At 37.2% G+C, this 16,556-nt stretch overlaps 1 pseudogene; it reads left to right on the plus strand.

Annotated features, from left to right (window-relative positions):
• Positions 1-1,031: 1,031 nt before the first annotated feature.
• On the plus strand, positions 1,032-2,614 carry LOC100687120 (annotated as a pseudogene).
• Positions 2,615-16,556: the final 13,942 nt, after the last annotated feature.

A 16,556-nucleotide genomic window follows, 5' to 3' on the forward strand; every position in this document is an offset into this window, starting at 1 on the left:
GAGGAGGGATTAGGGCAACACTGTGGTAGTCAGCACTTCCCTCCTGGGGCACTAACAGGTGCCTCTCTGTCATTTTCATGGTGACACTCTGCAAGACTCTAGCTTCATGCCTTATCAAACTGATCCTCTATGTTCGTTGAGATCAGAATTCCAATTAATAGGACAGTCGTTATTTTTTAAAGAGCTAATACTACTGAGGATGTTGGGGTCACTGTGGTGGGTTGCTTAGCAGAAAAGCAGAATGGAAGGTGAATGAAAAAAAAAGAGGATTCAGAGAAGAAAATTTGCATGGGAGGATCAGTTTGAGAAACCCCAACTCCTGGAATGCAGACTGACCCCCTTGCGTATTCCACAATACTAAGTACTCTGATGTGAATTACTTTTTTAATACGTACTGGAGGAGGAAGCAACGTTTATATGCCTAACATAGTAATAGGCACTCTTGATGGAGAGGTCTATAATAATCCCCAAAATATTTTATAGGGTCCACAAAAATCTTCAAAATGTAGATATCATATGGAGCCTGAGTGGCTCAGGTCATAATCCCAGCGTTTTGGGATCCAGTCCGCCTTGGGCCTTCCTGCTCCGCGGGAAGCCTGCCTCTCCCTCTGCCTCTGCTTCTCTCTCTCTCTCTCTCAATCTCTCTCATGAATAAAACCTTTAAAAATTAAATAAAAAAAGACATTATATAAAATGTAAAATCATGATGCAATCCAATTCGGTTTAGCTGGAAAAACAACCCAGCCTAATAGAATAGCTATCCAATTCAGTTTAGCTGGAAAAACAACCCAGCCTAATAGGATAGGGTTCATTTCTTGTGTGCATCAGTTATCTTGGTTCTGTTCTGAGGGAACAAGAGGCCAGTGCACCCACCCCAGTGCCACCACCCTGGGCCAGGGCTCCGGTGCCACCTGGAGCCAAGGGTCCCCAGGTCCTCTGTGGAAGGGAGCAAGGCAGAGGGCAGAGGCTGACCCCAGTGGTGGCACAGTAGACAGTCCTGTGCACTCTGCATGGGCTGGACTGCAGTACCCATGCGCTGTAACACAGCAAATTCTGTGTTTATCAGGACATCTCCACTACTGTACTGAAGTCACACACCATCTTCATGGGACTTGAAATTTCCAGGAATTACCTTTCTGAAATGCTGGCAATAATTTCTTTACATTCCATCTCTTAGTTCTCCATGGAAACATCAGGAAACCATGAACAACTTTAGTTGATACAGAGTTTGATTGCCATTTCCTACGTGAGGGCTTTTTACTGCCAAGGATATTCTGGACCAAAAAATTAATAAAGCTTCATCTCCTGATGATGAGGATGCCTTCTATGTCACAGACCCGAGAGACATTCTAAAGAAGCATTTGAGATGTTTAAAAGCTCTTCCTCGGCTCATTGCCTTTTATGCGGCCAAATGCAATGATAACAGAACCATGGTGAAGACCCTAGCCTGCCATTGGGACAGTATTTGACTTTGCCAACAAGACTAAAATGCAATTGGTACAGAGTCTCCAGGTGCCTCTAAAGAGGCATTATTTATGCAAATCCAAACCAGCATCTCAGATTAAGCACACTGTCAATAAATGCAGTCCAGATGATGACTTTTGATCATGAAGTTGAATTGATGAAAGTTGCTACAGCACATCCAAAGGCAAAGTTAGTGTTGCGGATTGCCACTGATGATTTCAAAGCAGTTTGTAGCCTCAGTGTTAAATTTGGTGCCACACTTAAAAGCAGCAGGCTTCTTTTGGGGCAGAAGAGCTATATATTGATGTCATCAGTGTCAGCTTCCACGCGGGAAGTGGCTGTACCAATCCTGAGACCTTCATACAGACCATCTCTGATACCTGCTGTATCTTTGACAAGGGAGCTGATGTTGGTTTCAACATGTATCTGCTCGATATCAGTGGTGGCTTTCCTGGATCTGAAGATGTAAAGCTTAAATTTGAAGAGATCATCAGTGTTATCAACCTAGCACTGGACGTATTTTCCATCAGACTCGGGACTGAGAATCATAGCTGAGCCAAGCAGATATTACATTGCATTAGCTTTGATGCTTACAGTTTATATCATTGCCAAAACAACTCGTGCTAAAGGAACAGACAGGCTCTGATGATGAAGATGAGTCAAGTGAACAAACCTTTATGTATTACGTGAATGATGTGGTATATGGATCACTTAATTGCATCCTTTATGATCATGCACACATGAAGCCCCTTATGCAAAAGAGACCCAAACCAAGTAAGAGGTTTAATCCAACCTACATATGGAGACCAATATGTGACAGCCTTAATTGCATTATGGAGTCTGTGACTTGCCCAAGATGCATGTGAGTGATTGGATGCTCTTTGAAAACATGAGTGCTTACACTGTTGCCATTGCTTCTATTTTCAAAAGGCTCCAGAGGCCAACTATCTATTATGTGATGTTGGGGCCAACATAGCAACTAATGCAGCGAATCCATTACCACAACTTCCCTTTGGAAGTAGACGAGCAGGATGTCAGCATTGTGCCTGTGTCCTGTGCTTAGGAGACCGAGAGGAAGTGGGGTGCAGTGTCCCTGCTGCCATTAAGTCAGCTAGCATTACCATGTAGGTACCACTCCTATAGCCATTAACTGCGAGTTTAGCTTAAATTATGGGATCTGGTGGGGGCGGGGGGGGGGACAGTTTAACTTAATTACTGCTAGCTTTTTTTTTATTTTTAATGTATTTGTTAAGTAGGGTTGGCCCAGATGCAATAATATGGAAGACTAAGAGGTGGGGTCATTTATCTGTGTTCCTTTGGAAACCACTTGAATATTTTTTATATCTGGATTTTTATTCATTTTTCAATCATTCTACTAAAGACTGCCTCTCAGTTGCTGAGGAAGCATTGGTAGCTTGTACATTGGCAGAATGGGCCAGAAACTTAGCAGTTTGATCTGTTTTTAAAATAAAGTATCTTGGGCAGCCCTGGTGGCTCAGCGGTTTAGCGCCACCTTCAGCCCAGGGAGTGGTCCTGGAGACCGAGGATCGAGTCCCATGTCCGGGCTCCCTGCATGGAGCCTGCTTTTCCCTCTGCCTGTGTCTCTGCCTCTCTCTCTCTGTCTCTCATGAATAAATAAATAAAATCTTAAAAAATAAAGTATCTTAAAATTTAAAAAAACTTTAAAAAACATATATACAAAATAAATGATACATAAAAATATATAAAATGTATTTCATCTTATAAAATATAGAATATATAAAATAAGTTCATCTTATAATTAATATTATAAATTAATCTTATCATTATAATAATATATAAAATAAAATATTTATGCAAAATCTATAAAATAATTTCATCTTATAAAATAAGTCATGTTTAAATGACTATAGACAGGGAGGAGGAGTTAAAATGGCAGAGGACGGGACACCTGGGTGGCTCAGTGGTTGAGTGTCTGCCTTTGGCTCAGGTCATGATCCCAGGGTCCTAGGATCTCCTTCTGCCTATGTCTCTGTCTCTCTCTGTGTCTCTCATGAATAAATAAATAAAAAGCTTTTAAAAATAAAAAATAAAAATAAAATGGCAGAGGAGTAGAGGAGCCCTAAGTTTATCTCATCCCTCAAATACAACTAGATAGTTATCAAATCATTCTAAATGACTGTAAGCACAAAACTTCCCAAATAAAGGTACAATTTTGGCCCATTATCTTTAATCTTATATACTTTCTGTGAAACTTAAAATTCAGTAAGTTCTAAGTATATCCTCTCTCAGTTTAAGTTCTTGTGAATTTTTTCTAGATTTAAATTATAACCATTTCACTTTTAGGAAAAGAGAAGAGACTGGGGAGCCTGGGTAGCTCAGTCAATTGAGGATCTGGCTCTTGGTTTGGGCTCAGATTATTATCTCAGAGTTATGAGATCAAGCCCCACGTCAGGCTCTGCACCCAGCACAGAGTCTGCCTGAGATCCTCTTTCTCTCTTTCTGTCCCTCCCTTCACTCGTGCATTCTCTCTCTCTCTCTCTCAAATAAAATAAATTTTTAAAAATCTTTTAAAAAAACAAGGAAACAGAAAAGACTGTACACAGTCAATGTAGAGAAATTAGGACCCTTGAATATAATTGTGGCAATGAAAAATGGTGAAACTGCTTTGGAAAATAGTCTGCAATTCCTCAAATAATTAAACAAACTTACTATACTCAGTAATGTCATACTTAGATATCTGGCCTAAAGAAAGAAAACACAGGGGCACCTCAGTTGAGCATCCAATTCATGGTTTCAGGCTCTGCCCTCAGTGGGGAGTCTGCTTGAGATTCTCTCTCCCTCTCACTCTACCCTTCCTCCCATTCTCACACTCTTTTGTCTCTCGAAATAAATAAATAAATCTCTTTTCTTAAAAAGTGAAAACTAGGTATGCCTGGGTGGACTCAGCAGTTGATGAACATCTGCCTTCAGCCCAGGGTGTGATCCTGGAGTCCTGAGATCAAGTCCCACATCAGGCTCCCTGCATGAGGCCTGCTTCTCTCTCTGCCTATGTCTCCTGCCTCTCTGTGTCTCTCATGAATAAATAAATAAAATCTTAAAAAGACAAAAGTGAAAACCTATTTCACAGAGAAAATAGCAATATTGTTCATAATAGCCAAAAGGAGACAATTCATGATGAATGAATAACCAAAATGTTGTATATCCATACAGTGGTATATTATTCAGCCATCAAAAGGAACAAAGTCCTGATACATGTTAAAAAATGGATAGCCTTAAAAACATTATGCTAAATGAAAGAAAACAGTCTCAAAATATATCTCATACCATTCCATTCACATTAAATATTTAGAAAAGGCAAATCAATAGAAAAGAAAGATTAGTAGTTACTTAGTGCTGGTGGTATGATGGAATATAGTGGAGTACCAGATAAAGAGCTTGCAGTTTCTTTTTGAGATAATGGCATGTTCTAAAGTTGTGAACTTTGAACACATCTGTGAATATAATGAAAGGCAATGAATGCTACACTTTAAATAGGGGAATGTTTAGTGTGTAAATGGTATATCAATAAAGCTATTAAAAAAAAAGAACAAAAAAATACTCCACCATTCAGAATAGCAACCACTCATAACCAACAATAACAACAAACGTTTATAGAGAATTTACTCTCTAGCAGACACTGTGTCTAATGTTTTACATGCCTTATATCAATGAACCTTCACGAAGGTTTTCAAACCTTTGCAGACTTACCTCAAAGCCTAAACTTTTAGCCATACCCCGAACTGCTAACCATTAGAGCAATCTAATTGATACCACAGTGTGATTAGCTTATCAGATCCAGTTCCAGTTCCTTCTTGGCAAAGAAGCATTCTAACTTTAGATAAGTACAGGAGAGTCAGAGACAAATAACTCCATTCAATAAATGAGATGCTCAGGAACAAATGGTAAGTCTAATGGCTATTCTTCTACCAGGAATGATCAATGAGACAGAACATACTGGTATCCATACCTCTTGAAGAACATATGTGTGCGTGAGTCTGTATGAGTTAAAAAGAAGGAAAGAGAATATTCTGATATTACCCCAATACTTTTTCATATATATAATATTTTTCATATATATGTATGCCTTCATATACATACACATATATGTGTGTGTGTATGCTATGCCTTTAAGATGCAAAGGATCTAACAGTGATGTGGATCCTCAGTGCTGTTCAACTAGGCAAATGGTATATCCTCCACCACAGAAAACTGCTTAGCAGTTTCTTAAAATGCGAAACATGCATTTATCACACAACTCAAAAATTCCACTCCTAGGTATCTAGCAGAGAAATTAATAAATTTGTCCACATAAATATGTGTATTCAAATTGTCATAACTACATCATTTATAATAGTCAAAAACTGGAAACAGCTCAAATGCTCATCAACTGGTAAATGGATAAACAGAATGTGGTATATCCATACAGTAGAATATTTTGCATCCTTGAAAAGGAATAAGGAACTGATATATCCTGCAATATGGGTGAACCTTGAAGATATGATGCTAAATGAAATAAGCCAGTCACAAAAACACAAACATATTGTATGATTCACTTATATATGTCCAGAAAGGGCAAATCTTCAAAGACAGGAAACAGATTGATGGTTCCCTAAGACTAGAGGTGAGAAGAAGGAATGGCAAATGGCCATTAGATTTCTTTTTAGGGGGATGGAAATGTTCTGAAATTAGATGGTGGTGATGATTGTAAAACTCTGTAAATTTATTAAAAATCACTGAATTATACACATAAGAGAAATGAATTATATGGTATGTAAACAATACTCCAATAAAGCTGTTAAAAATCAGTCAATATAGTTTATCACTTTGAGAAAATAAAAGAGAAAAATCAATATATTCAGAAAAGGTAGATGACAAAATTCAAGATCTAATGAGGGATTAACTTTCTAATTAACTTTCAAAATTTGCCTCCCTGAGTCAGATTCCATGTAACCAAAAAGATGATACGTTAAGATAAAATAAGTTATTCTCTGTGACAGAAAACTCCAAAATTTCAGTGGCTTAACACAGCAAACATTTACTTTTCTTTCATGCTGAATGACCAACAGGTATCATCAGCAGGGATGGGGGATAGAGGACTGTATTCATCTTGGTGCTCACAAGCTAAACTTGACATAAAACTCATCTTAATACATGTTTCCAACATTCTCAGAGAAGTATAAGGAAATGTGGGACATCATGCTCATATGGCCTCTTCTTGGAAGCGAAACACATCACTTCTGCTCATATATCACTGGCCAAAGTATGGCACATGACTACAGTTAAAATATTCTGGAGAAATGAAAAACTACCATATATTCAGAAGGGGAAGAAAGAATATATTTTTGAACATCCTTCATAATTACTACAATAAACCTGAATCCTTCCATGAAATTAGCTATATCTGAGCAGAGTGCAAGCTAGCTCAGAACCTACTAACAAAGAGCATGGTAGGTTAAGAAAAGTAGTTATGTTGGGTTTGGGAGCCACACAATCAGTATTTATATTTTACAAGTTGATAATTTAACAGAAAATCAGATAGCCATGGTTAAGTCCTAGATATTAAAGATTTAAAGCAATATTTTAAAATAGACTTACATCTTAGGAGTTAAAAGATATGCTTCAATAGTTATTAAGAGTTTAATGGAAAAAACTTCTATAATATTAATAGGCAATATCCTGTCTATTAGTAAGTAGTGTGCTTTTGCCCAGTCTGAAGCCTGGTCAGATTTAAAAAAAAAAAAAAAGACTGTAAAAATAGCAATGGAGTCCAGAATTTGGTTGAAACATTAAAATCATTCAGTGAATCTTGAATTTTATTACACAATTGTTTCTATCTCTTGAAAAGATCATATGATTTTATACCTTTACTCTCTTAACTATTTGATAATGGTGATCTATCTACCACAAGTACTACTGATGAAAAAAAAGCATATGTTTTTTTTTTTATTTTAGCATTCAGGAAAATAACTATGAATTTAAAAGACAAAGAAATTTAATACTAAGTATAAGTCAGAAAACGAACAGCACTTTTTTCTATAACAATGATGAAATGTGGATTAGAATAAAGGGTAAACTTCCTGCAGAAGTAGGTAAAAGAAAATGAACATAGAACACAAAGTCACATCAAACTGTCATATTTTTTGGAAGTTGACTGGCAATAGTTTATTCCTGCATGTCAAGCAGTATTTTAAACAGAAGGTAATAGTTTGAAAATTATCAAATTATCACAGATGCCTCTAGAATCCTCATTACATTTTTGTGACTGGTTAGTGGTTTGACAGGTTTTAATTTTGTTTCACACATCCTTCTCCCAAACAACATAATGTATATTACAGTGGTATCTTTACCTTAGAGTTCCTTAATGTACCACATACATTCTGAAAGTTTCTCTTAGACATTTAAATTAGAGTATATTTAAGAAAAAAAAAAGGACAAGTGCGATTTTAAAGTCATTTGGCAAACTGATTCTGTCAAGAGAGCTTAGTTTCATTCTGTTTGCTGCAACAGCTTTTTTTTTTTCATAACTCCACTCTTCTTGTTCTTGTAATACATTTGGGAGGCCTGTCAAGGCCTATCCACTCTCTAAATAGCTTTGCAGATTAAATTTTTAACTCTCTTCTCTTCATGCAGATGTATATTTCTGACAAAGAATTGCCCTGAGATGTCAGCTTCCATCTTTCTCACTAGAGAGAAGGCAGATATGTGCAAGCATAGATCCTCAGTTCTCCACCTCATCGGGAAACGCATGCACACATGTGAAGGCTCCTTTCCAGGACCATGCATCCATCTTTGTGTTGTTCACCCCTTTCAGATTTCCTGCTCTTACCTTATAAATGTCTCTTTCCTTCAATGGGTCTTGAAGAGAAATGAGTAAGAGACCCACACAAGAAAATAAATAGAATTTTTCTTTTTGTAAATTGATAATCTCAATAATGAGACTATGCCAAGGTGCATAGTTCAAAAAATAGCATATAGACAAACCTGGGCTATATGGGACTGATTTTCTTTTGCTGATGGAAGCTGAGTTGGGTACTTCACAGACTCAAAGATGAGTTTTTAGGGGATAAAGAATGAGAAAGTCATTCTAAGCAAAGGAAACAACAGAAGTAAAACCATGAATTTGTGGAAATAGCATGGTGTGTATTAAGATCTTTAAAAACATGAGGAATACTAAATTCCAAAGAATTAGGCAGCAGTGGCATTTCCTATAATGCCTTGCAGAGCTGACCTGCATTTAGTCCTAGGAATGGCAATGACATTACCCTTGCAATGGCAGGATCCATGTAAGGCCATGTGCTTTGGCATTTATCTACACTTTTCTGTTCATGTAGCCATCCAGGTTGTAGAAAGAGTCCATCTGGTACAAGGATAACTTAAAGCATCACTTCCATTACCCATAAATGAAAAGAGGGCAAAGAGTGGAAAGTAAGTTCTGTGTTAAAAATTTCATATACAAATTTCAATATTTTAACACAGTAATTGAAGCAACATACCTCACAGATGACTTTGATCATTTACTATGATTCAAAATCACCAAATTCATTACAAAAGTGGGAATGTGGCCTCTTAAAAATGACTTTTAGTATTTGGAGAGAAACAACATTGGATTCTAGTCTTAAAGAGTAAATCTGAGATGGCCAGGGAGAAGGTGGATGGAATATGGCATTCCAGGAGGGGGAAACCAAATGTGTAAGGTGGAAAAGTACTGAAAAGCACGAACACTTGAGAGATGCAAGAATTTTAATGGACTTATAGCAGGGAGAAGAGAAACATGATGGGAAATTCCAAGTTGATTCATTATATAAGCATCACAATGAGTAGTATTGACCAAAAAGAAATTCCATACCCTTGTACACTGTTGGTGAGAATGAAAATTATGGAAAGTATGGAGATTCCTTTAAAAAATCAGAACTAGGACTACTACCATGTGATTCAGTAATCCCACTTCTAAGTGTATATCCAAAGGAAATGAAATCAGTGTCTCACAGAGATAACTGCACTCCCGTGTTCATCACAACATCATTCATAGTAGCCAAGATATGGAAACAACTCAGTGTCAGATAAGCTGGAGAAAGGTATATATATATAAATATATATATATAAAATATATATTTTTTCCATTGAGAGTGAGAGTTGCTTCAGGTACTATTGACATTTTAACAAGATGAAGGCTCCTACTCCATGAGCCCAGGATGTCTTCCCAAAGTCATCCAGTTTTCAGTGTACCAGCCTTTCACTGCCTTGGTGCAGTCTCATTATTTTGTTCTTTTTGATGCTACTGAGAATGGAGTCATTTTCTTAATTTCCTTTCTGAGTGTTCATTGTTGGTACACAGAAAGGCTACCAATCTTTCTATGTTCATTTTGTGTCCCCAAGTGATGTCACTCATTAGCTCTAACAGTTCTGGTGGAGCCTCGAGGGTTTCATGTTTCTAGTACCATGTCTTCTGGAAATAGGAACAGTTTGACTTTTTATTTTTTATTTTATTTTAAATTCTTTTAAATTCAAACTCTTTTAAATTCAAGTGGAGGACCTGGGTGTAGACAAAGGAAGATAAGCTTTCATTGAAATGGGAGGCAAAAACCAAAGGGCAAGTGTGAAGTAGAGCTCCGTGTATTGTGATTAGGTTTCTCTGCATATACAACCCAAAACAGTCACTGCTTAGGCATGCAATATCTGGAGTTGGCAGATATATATATATATATATAAAGATATATATATCACCATCCCCAATTAGAAGACAAGTATCAGTTCTTAAGGCTCAAATTATAATAAGCCCAGCTCTACACTCAAGAAAAAAGGGATTAGGAGGCCTTAGTGGACATTGGCATCTGATACTCAAACATGAAAAAGGCCGGTTGAGCCCCGGATGAATGGAGAATGAAATGGGAAAAGCAGGGGCTGGCAGTGTGTGGCTGCCACATAATAAAGTGGTGATTGTGGCGGGGGGGAATATATATATATATATATGATGGAATATGGTTCAGCCATGAGAAAGAAGGAAATCCTGCCATTTGTGACAATTTGGATGAATCTGGAAGGATTTATGGTAAGTGAGATAAGCCGGAGAAAGACAAATATGATGTGATCTTACTTGTATGTAGAATCTTTAAAAGAAAAACAAAATTCAAACTCAGAAGCAGAGAGTAGAATGATGATAATGATTATGAGGGACCGGGATGGGGTGGGAACGTAGGATGAATAAGTCTAGAGAACTATTGTACAACATGGTGACAAAAAAAAAAATGGTAACCACATGAAGTGACATGTTAATTAGCTTGAATATAATAATCATTTCGCTGGGTGTATGTAGATCAAATCATGTTGTATACCTTAACTACACACAATATTTTAAATAATTAATTATTTCCATGAAACTGGATGAGGAAAAATAAAGGATTAATAATAAACATAAAATATGAGTTCAAAGATGATATGGGCCAAAATATGTGGCTTATTTTTTGGAAAGTATCATTTTAATAGAAATATTATACATGCTATATGTTGTTATAATGCGTAAGTTACGTGAAGACACAAGTAAAACATGGTAGAAGAAACTGAAGATTCTACATTCTTGAAATCATAAGAATGGAGTAATGCAGAGAAGAGCTGGAGTCTGACATTTGGGGCCAAAATATGACTAAAAACAGTTCGAGAAAATAGTGCTCCTGTGCCCCAGTTACAGAATTCTTCCTGATGCTATGACATCATAATGAAGAAAACTGCACACAAATTAATTATTCAACTAAAACACCTTCAAATTCCTCTTTGTCCCCAATATGAAGCTCACAAGAGTGCACAAAATCCACTCCAGCTCTTTCTCCCAATGATGTCATCACAAACATAGTAATAGCAAAAATAATCACTAATAGTAGCTAACATCCATTCGAAACTACTATTCATCAGGCATTGGGGTTTTTTTTAAAGATTTTTATTTATTTATTTATTTGAGAGAGAGGGGTCAAAACCATGAGGAGGGGGAGGGTCAGTGGGAGAGGACAAGCAGACTCCCTGCTGAACAGGGAGCCCAACTGGGTGCTCGATCCCAGGACTCCAGGATTATGACCTGAGCCAAAGGCAGTTCCTTAACCAACTAAGTCACCCAGGTGCCCTTATTAGGCACTGTTTTAAACAGTTTATAGTCATTTATTTGATTCTCACACAGTCAAGTAATTTTATTATCTTCATTTTAGAGATGAGAAAATTGAGACTCAAAGGAGTTAAATAATTTTCCAAAGTCACACAGCTTTTGAGTGGTAGACCAGATTCAGACTCAGGCATTCTGGCCCCAGAATATAAGTAAATAAACTGAATCCATAAGTCACTCTTTGTACATCTACATATATCACCTATCTGACTAGTGGCCTTCAGGTCATGGAAAGAGACTTTAGAGGATACAAGAAAGAGGAGTCAACAGGTCTATGTGCCAAAGTAGTACACACAGCTCAAGACTCATATTGTCATAGTTATCTCCTCTTGTCCATTGCCCTAGTTTCAGGAGTAGCCCAAGGAAGCCACATTTTTGTAGTGGGGCCTCACCACACCTGGCCACAGTTAATAAGAACAAATATGCATACCTAAACTAAGGACAATCAATACACTCATAACAAGCAACTAGATTTCTTACTGGAATTTGAGCAAAGAGCCTTGGAAGGTAATGAGCTTGTGGTTTTGGCCATGTGCAAGAAAACTGGAGTATCATTAAATACTCTATGGTTGTTAACCACAGAAACTGACTAATTTATATGTCAAAAGAGGATTTGTTGTGAGGGAACTGGTTACTTCACATAATCAAAAAAAAAAAAAAAAGAATTGAAGCAGCTCTGAGGTTTCTCTACATAAGGACTCAGGTCTCCCTACAACAGTATTATCAGAGGGGTGCCTGGGTGGTTCAGTTGGTTACATGTCCCACTCTTGATTTCAGTTCCAGTCATGATCTCACAGTAGTGAGACTGAGCTGTGCTTTAGGCTCTGTGCAGGGTGTAGATCCTGCTTAAAATTCTCTCTCTTCCTCTGCCCCTCCCCCCTCCTCTCTTCCTCTCTAGAAGAAAAATATTAAACATATATATATATGCTTATATATATTGAAATATATATATATATATATAATTTTAACCACATTTAGAGTGTCACTCCAAATTCAGATCCTTAAAAAAATAGAATATTATGGTCTAGTTTGAGTCACAGGCCAATCCCTGGTATAAAACGAGAGGATATTCACTATTTTCAGGAGGCAAAAAGTTGACCAAAAAGAAAAAGTAGAGCTCCATTATTAAGGGGAAGGGGCTTTGGGCAAAAGCAACAGATTCTTCTATGTGTTCATCTAAAGGAGGGAGAGAGAAAGCAAAGATAAGACCATATTCATGTGTCACTTGGAAATTCAGTGCAAGATGCAAAGTAACTCACCAAATGAGAGAGAGGGAGAAAAAAAAGAGAGAGAATAGATTTCTTTCCAATTCCATTCCTGTGAGGTAGGGGTATGTGCTATTTCCAATGTCTGTGGACTATCTCATATCCTTGTAATCAATCCCACCTCACTTGAGTAAGCCTGAGTGGGCTTCTGGTCCTAATATACAAAGAGTCTTATTAAAAGAACCAGCCCCAACTTCACATGATGAATGCAATGGTAAGATACAAAAATCTGTTTTTGAAGAACTCACCCTCTAATGGGGAAAATCATTATAAACGCCAAGGGCCAAGTAAATACAGGAGATGAGTGTGTTGGACCAGCTCTTAAAAACTGGTGGCTCCAAGAAAGGCTTCATAAAGTCTCTAATGGCCAAAGTTAGTTCTGAAGGATGACCCGAGGTGAGCCAACTAAGAAGGAAATAATAGAGAACTAACAAAAGAACAAGTGAATAGAATTAGACACCTGAGAATGTGGCCAATGAGAAGTATAAGAAGTTCAGCATGACTGGAAAAAAAAGAAGATGGAGAGAAGTTTGCCAGGAGTTGAAGCCTAAGAAAGTTGAATATTATGATTAAGAAAATGTGGGAGCCATTGAAGCCATTTCACTTTTTTGAAAGATTTATTTATTCATTTATTTGAGAAAGAGAGCATGGAGGCAGGGAGGAGAGAGGAGGGGAAGAAGCAGACTCCCTGCTAAGTGGGGAGCTAGATTCAGGGCTGGATCCCAGGACCCCAAGATCATGACCTGAGCCAAAATCAAGAGTCAGATGCTTAACCAATTGAGCCACCCAGGCACCCCCTAAGCCATTTTAATTTGAGTTACAAATATTTTGTAACACCTTCATTTTGAAGGTGTTGGCTGACTGCTAGACAGGGTCACCGCCATCAAGGACAGAGAGGTCACTTGTCCTAGGAGTGCTGCACAATTTCCAGCTCTTTCTGCCATTTCTTGACTTGGATAAAAACAATACATTGCAAGCCATGGAATCTGGCAACTGTTTCTAAATCTGAATCTGACCACTATGTTTCTGAATAAAAAAGTCCCCAAGTGCAGGGGAATTGGCTTTTCATGGAATGACCATTGAATAATGGGAGACAGGAAAACTAAGCAGTTAAAATTCTGTGCTTTTTTTCTTTCTTCTAGTGAACCAAACACAGAACAATTTGTGTATCTAATCCTAGCTGATCACTTTGTATTGGACCATTTTGATGCTTCACATCTTCTCTTGCTTACTGTCCTTTTTTCTTTCTTTCCACCATTGGGTGGCACCACTCACATGGATTGTCCCTTTCTTAAAGATTTTATTTATCTGAGAGAGAGAGAGAGAGAGAGAGAGAGAGAGATGGAGGAGGGACAGAGGGAGAGAGAGAATCTCAAGCAGACTGTCTGCTGAGCTATCAAGCCAACGTGGGGCTCAAACCCCACCATGAGATCACGACCTGAGCCAAAATCAAGAGTCAGACCATTATCCAACTGAGCCACCGAGGCCCATGTTTTCCTTTCAATGCTTGCTTCAGTCCCTGTTTTCTGGAGTACCAGTATTAAAAACTAAGGTGATCTAATTTGTATTTTCAAAAGATTACACTATAATTACTGACTTGGAAGTGGGAAGAAAATTAGGAATCGATTGCAGTAATACAGGTAATAATTGATGAGTTCTTTGAACTATCTGAAGGCAGAAACAATAGAGAAGAGAAAGATTAAATTTAAAAAGCTAAATTCATAGCACTTGGTAATAGATGAAATACAAAGGATAAGAGATGCATAAATTAAGGATGGCTAGGTAGATAGTTGGAGATGCTATTCTTCGAGATAGGATGAATCAAAAAAGTGTGATACAATATTCTAAAGACGACAGTAAATTTATACACAGGGCCCTCTGGCAGAAGATAGGAGGGATGTTAATGCTAATACAGTAATCAAAAAAGAAAAAAAAAACCTTCAAAGGAATAATCCTTTAAGTGAATCTTATAACTAGGAGTTTTCTAGTCTGAAAATTGGGATTTTTAACATTATCCTACTTTACGAGCAGAATATATTCATAATTTTTAAAATGTTATTTGTAAATAAGTAGTACATGCAAATAGTTCAAAATTCTGAAGTTATAAAAGGGCATATAGTGAAAATTCTTCTTCCTACTCTTGCCCTCTAATCACTGGTTCCTTAGAGACAAATGTTGCCTGCTTTTATATATTCTATCAGAGATATTTGCACATAAACAAATAGATGTACATATTTTTATTTTATACTTTTTACATACATGGTAACTTACTCTATACTGTCTTACTCACTGAGATGGTCACACTGAGTTTTTTTTACTTAACAATACATCAGTACTTAAAATTCTTACATTGCACAGATACACCAGATTTATTGAATGAGTCCCCCATTTATGGCCATTTAAGTTATTTCCAAACTTTCACTATTCGCTGTTAATTTATAATGTATTATCTAGCTTACAAAGGCTATACATGCACAAATTCAAGCAATAAAGAGAGAAGAGAAAAATTAATTTTCCCAAAGTACCAGCACCCAGAGTCAACATAAAACATAAAACAAATTTTTAGGGGCACGTGAGCCGCTCAGTCAGTTAAGCATCTGCGTCTGACTTCAGCTCAGATTATGATCTCAGGATCCTGAGATGGAGCCCCACTTGGACTCTGCATTAAGCGGTGAGTCAGCTTGAGATTCTCTCCCTCTCTCTCTCTCTCTCTGCCCCTCCCCAGCTTGTGCTTGCTGCATTCTCTCTCTCTCTCTCTCAAATAAATAAATAAATAAATAAATAAATAAATAAATAAATTCTTTCAAAAACACAATTTTTTAGTAAATTATCTCTTGGACATATTTCTGCACAGACACAGCAAGATATATAACTATGGGAAACATTTCTATCTCCTAGCCTAATAGTGGGGAAAGCATCCAAATTAAAGCAAAATAATTCAAGTCTTGGTCTATACAGGGAGCTTTGCAATGTAACCCAAGGCAGGATGACAGCAAATTTTTTAATATCATAACCTAATTTGCAAGAAATAGAGTCATAGCCCTAAAACAGGGAAAGATTATTTTTTCATGTAATCCATATCAGATAGATTAGGGAGGAAATTTACCTTGCAACTTTGCTTACCTGACATTCTGGGCTGAACCCACATTTTTCTAGTTCCCGTATCCTCCTATTTCTTGGTTTATTCCTAGATTTTGATGGAACACATCCACAAGTAGCTACCTATGACAGAGTACATTGGAAGTAAATTTTCTTAATGTTGATAGTCAGAAACTATTCTTTCCTCACATTTAAAAAAGGTTTGATAGAGCATTTGTCTGACTTTAGATTTTAAGATTAAAAATCATTTCCCTTGGAACTTGGAAGGTTTTGTCTCATTAACTTTTAGCTTCCTGGCTTATTTTGGAAAATCTGTGTCTGTGTGATTCATGTTGCTTTATAGAGAACATATTTTGAGGTTATTTTGAATATGTGTGTGGAACTGTTTGCAGCAAGTGGCTATCATATTGAACAGCACAGATCTAGAGCCTTATTACCTTCAAGGTTGGGAAAATTTCTTCTATTATTTTTTTAAGGTTTTATTTATTTATTTGAGACAGAGAAAGAGAGGTGGAGAGAGGGGGAGGGAGACTCCCAAGTAGCCTCTGCATTGAGTGGGG

This window comes from Canis lupus, chromosome 12 (genome assembly GCF_011100685.1).
Source record: "Canis lupus familiaris isolate Mischka breed German Shepherd chromosome 12, alternate assembly UU_Cfam_GSD_1.0, whole genome shotgun sequence".
Taxonomy (NCBI): Eukaryota; Metazoa; Chordata; class Mammalia; order Carnivora; family Canidae; genus Canis; species Canis lupus.